Source organism: Arvicanthis niloticus, chromosome 4 (assembly GCF_011762505.2).
Source record: "Arvicanthis niloticus isolate mArvNil1 chromosome 4, mArvNil1.pat.X, whole genome shotgun sequence".
NCBI classification, from domain to species: Eukaryota; Metazoa; Chordata; class Mammalia; order Rodentia; family Muridae; genus Arvicanthis; species Arvicanthis niloticus.
This window is the reverse complement of record NC_047661.1, coordinates 94,728,423-94,733,218: the sequence shown is the minus strand read 5'-3', so window position 1 is coordinate 94,733,218 and position 4,796 is coordinate 94,728,423. Positions and strand designations below refer to the sequence as shown.

At 44.4% G+C, this 4,796-nt stretch overlaps 1 long non-coding RNA gene across 1 annotated transcript; it reads right to left on the bottom strand.

Moving 5' to 3' along the window:
* Window positions 1–338: 338 nt before the first annotated feature.
* Window positions 339–4,591, bottom strand: LOC143441903 (uncharacterized). The gene is made up of 3 exons (XR_013109656.1): window positions 4,515–4,591; window positions 1,450–1,599; window positions 339–474 (listed from the first exon to the last, which is right to left on the bottom strand). It is a non-coding gene; the product is annotated as an uncharacterized LOC143441903 (long non-coding RNA).
* Window positions 4,592–4,796: the final 205 nt, after the last annotated feature.

The following is a 4,796-nucleotide window of genomic DNA, read 5'->3' as shown; positions in this document are numbered from 1 at the left end:
GAAGAAGGCACTGGATCTTTGAGAGCTGGAGTCGGAGGAAATTGTAAGTCATCCAACTTGGGTGCTGGGAACTGAACTCTAGGCCTCTGTAACAGCAGTAAGTGCTCTTAACTGCTAAGCCATCTCTCCAGTCCCAAGGACCCAAAGCCTTTGTTTGTTTTTGTTTTGAGGGGGAGGGAGTAAATCTTATGATTTATTGTTAAACTGACGAAAACTAACAGTGCTTTTCTACATTAACAATTTTGAGAAAGAAAGTAATTTTACTCTGCATTACTGAAAGAAGTAATATGTAATAACGACTTTAAGTAAAATCAAACATATATTTATTAATTTTAAAAGCTGAAGTCATGGGGTTTTGGAGGTAGCTCAGCAATTGGAGCACTTAGAAGTCTTGCAGAGGAATTTGGTTTTGTTCCCAGCACACCTATTGGTGAATTATAACCATTTAATGCATTTCCAGGTAACTTCTTATCCCTACAGGGAACAAATACATAAGCAGTTAAAATGCATACAGGCAAGCAAAACACTCAGAGACTTAAATAAAAAAAATTCTAAATTGATGTCTGACAAGGCCATCCTCTGCTACATGTATGCCTGGAGCTCTGGGACCCTCCATGTGTACTCTTTGGTTGGTGGTTTAGTTCCTGCTTGGGGCAGGATGGTCTTGTTGATTGATATCGTTGTTCTTCCTATGGAGTTGCAAACCCCTTCAGCTCCTTCAGTCTTTTCTCTAACTCCTCCATTGGGGTCCCAGTGCTCAGTTCAGTGGTTGGCTGCAAGCATCCCCTCTGTAGTTGTCAGGCTCTGGCAGAGCCTCTCAGGAGACAGCTATATTAGGCTCCTGTCAGCAAGCACTTCTTGGCATTCGCAATAGTGTCTGGTTTGGTGACTGTATATGGGATGGTTCCCCAGCTGGGGCAGTCTCTGGATGGCCTTTCCTTCAGTCTCTGCTCCACATTTTGTCTCCATATTTCTTCCAGTATATGTGTATGTGAGCATCAGAAGTTGGTATCTGGTATCTTCTTCAGTTACTTTCCACCTCATTTTCTAAACTGAGTCTCTCACTGAACCTGGAATTTACTGATTCATCTGGACTGGCTGGGCAGCCAGTGATCTTCAGGGCCCCAGGTACCTCTGCCTCCTCAGTGCTGGCTTTACAGACAAGTGCTGCTGCACCTGGCCTTCTCTTGTGTGGGGGGATGCTGGCACCACAAAGGATGTACCAGGCACTTTACCAGCTGAGACATCTCCCCAACCCCAAGAGTTAGGATCTCTGAGAAGTAATTAGTTTACAGAAGCGGTAACCTTGTAGATGCTATAATGTCATCATCTAAAAGTGAGTTATCACAGGAGAGAGGGATGATCAGAGCCTCTGATGCTCATCCGCCCACCGCCCGTGGTATGACATGCCATGCTCGCCATGCGGTTACATTTTAGATATCAACTCACCTGGATTAACAGCTGCTTAGATGGCTGGTGAATCATGGTTTATGGATGTGTCTGTGACAATGTTTCCAGAATTGAAAAGTATGTAGGACAGCAAATTCAGTGAAGATCTTCCCTTGTAAGGTGTGGACTATATTCAGTCTGGAGGGACCTCTGAGAAAAAGCAGAAAGACAGAGGTAAAGAGAGTCATTCTCCCCTCCCTCCTGGAGCAAAGACCCTTCACCTCTTGCCCTTGGGCATCAGAATTCCAGGCTGCTTTGACTTTAGGACTCTGGCTTAAGCCAGCTTTTGTCCCAGCAACTTCCCTGAGTCTGAGGCTTGCAGTCTTGGACTCAGCCAAGCCAGTCACTTCTCTGCTTCTCTAGTTTGCAGATAACCTTTTGTGAGACTTCTCACCACCACATGATCATGTTAGCCAATTCACACAGTAAACCCCTCTCTTGAGACTTTTCTGTTTCTCTTAAAGAACCCTGATTTGGAGGAGGCTGTCACCATGGCAGCCCATCGATGTTGGACTTTTCAGCCTCTAGAAGAGTGAGCCGCATAAGTTTCTGTTGTTTATAATTTACTCAGCCTTGAACCTGTTGCTGTGGCCCAAGCCTTTAGTTCAAGCACTTGGGAGACAGAAAGAGGCAGAAGAATGAATTTTAGGTCAGCTTGGTGTACAGAGCAAGTTCCAGGACAGCCAGGGTTTACAACAGAGAAACCCTTTCTTTAAAGAAACATCATCATCATCATCCTCATCATCCTCATCATCATCAATCATCTGCTCAGTCTCAGGCATCCTGGCATACTAGAGAGAAGATTTCATTACATCTAGAAAACAGGACATGTGTCAGTGACACTTCAAACAAAAGGCACGGACATCATCATCCTTTCTACTGCAGGCAGTTCTCGTTCTTTGCTCCTGGTTTTCTGCATCAATCTTTCCTCCACTCGGGTTTTAGAAATTCTTATATAGCCCAAAGATCTGGTCCTTAGAGTCCTCGAAGTCTGTCCTTTTCAGAAACTTTTCCAGAATCACTTAAAAAGGAAACACTTTGAAGTTGTAGGTACTTGCAGAAGCTTTCAGGAACAAATAACCACAAAACACATTCACTGTGTGCAGGTGACAAAAGACTTAAAACAACCATGGTTAGGGACCTGAGGTGAGTCTGTCACAGTGGGTTCACAAGGGAGCCTGTCTATTTCTATGTTGTAAGAAACAATAACTTATTGGCATGGTGTTGTAAGATTATTACAGCTATCATTACCAACACTAAACTCAGACATTAGATATTTATGAGGTTTGTAGAATCTTTGTAAAATTTCTACCAAATAACACACACATAAAATACATAAAGAAAGGTCAACATCATTCATTTGACAATCCTTCCTGTGAAACTTGTCAAATGAACCTAAATAATTTAACAATGAGGAAAGAAAACGAATCTATTGAGATTTTCCAAGGGAGCCTTTGGAAAACCCTAGAGTTAGTCTGAGGTCGAAAGACTTTGTTCAGCTAGATGTAGCCTTACTCTCTTATAGTCCAGCTACTTGGGAGTCAAAAGCATGTGGATCACTTAAGCCCAGGGATTCAAGATCATCCCAAGCAACACAGTGAAGCCCAAATGACAGATGGTGCAGGACAAGCTAACCCAGCCAGCCAGCTTTGGTTCCTCGCGGCCAGTCTGTTTGATCATGTATAATTTTATGTACTATGAGGAAATGGGAGCACCAGACAATATGGCTGGCTCCAACTGGCCAGGGAAATAAATGAGGCAACATCTGCTGTGTAACTTTCCCAGAGAAATGTCCGGCACATCCGGCATGGTGCTGGGAGATCAGAGCTGACTCACACAAGCCCAGGTTACTGGGGAAACTGGCTCATTTGGGGATCTGATGCAGTGATGGGTGATTACAGAAGGTTGTGTTATCCGAATTAACCGGTCTCACCCACCAGGGTCCTAGCTTATGATTTTAAATCTAGTACAGAATCCACGCAAATTTAACTCAGTGCACCACCTAGTGTCAAAACAAACGGGGCCGTAGGTTCAGTTAACAGAGACAAAACTAGATTTGATAAAAGTAATGTGTTTTCTGTGTTCTCTGTCCTTGCCCTAATTAGGGATCCTTCTGGTCTTGGTAAACACTGTGCTATAGGAAGCTTGTCTTGCTGCAGTGTGGCAGTACTAAGCTAAAGGACAACCTGCTGCCACGCACCCCCCCTTTCTGTGGCATTTATTTCTGCCCTCTCCTCCAGGATGTCTGCTGATCCCTGGTGGGGATGTTCCATGTTAGCTTACTGCTGTTGTACAGTGTAGATCACAGCAGCAGCAGATGTGCACTTCTGGAATGACACAAGTACCAGCACAGAGTTCATGACCCCAGGAACCAAATAGACAGCCTAGGAAGGGTGGAAAAGTGTCACAGACTCTGACTGGCCTGTGTCATTAATACTTAGTTGTAACTGGCTCGAAGCGTTTCTGATACTATCTCAGCTATAGGCACAGCATGGGGGAAGGGGACCAATGATGACACGGGGGTCTCCATTGTCACCAATCAGTATGTCCAAGAGCATTTTGTTTGTTCATACTATCTTTTTCATTCATGCTTTCTCCTCATTTGGCAAGAATATGCTTTTGTGAGACATGGTTGTGCATACCTTTAATCCCAGCAAGGAGGAAGTAGAGGCAGGTGGGTCTCTGAGTTTGAGGCCATGACTGTATAGAGACTGTGAGACCCTGGAGGTGTCTGGGAGGAGGAGGAAGATGAGGAGAAAGAAGGAGACTATTGCTATTGGACAAGAGTTTGAGAGATTCAAATTAAAGAATGTTGAGACCAATTTGATAAAATAACTGGGGTTGGGGTGTAGTTTCTGGTAAACCAAATACTTAGCATGAATCAGGTCCTGTGTTTAATATCCAGCATAAAAACTCAGATAGATAGATAGATAGATAGATAGATAGATAGATACATGAGAGAGAGAGAGAGAGAGAGAGAGAGAGAGAGAGAGAGAGCGCACACACTCATACATACATATATACAAGATGGATGGATAGATAGCTCTCTGTGGTTGAATGCTTACCTGGTATGTGAAAGGCCCTGATCTGTGTCCCAGAACCAAGGAAACACTGAAGTCATGGCTGTTGGCGTTTAGTCTAGGCTCCGCCCCACAGTTACCGGGCAACAGCCAGGTGTACCTGACTCACTATAAAAGGGTGAGTCTGCTCTCCCCCTCCTCGCTATTTTGCTCTCCTCTTCTCTCTTGTTCTTACCTTTTACCCTCTTCCCCCTCTCTCCCCATTGCCCTCCCCCTTCTCTCTCCACATGTTCATGGCTGGCCTCTACTCCTCTATTCCCCCTCCTC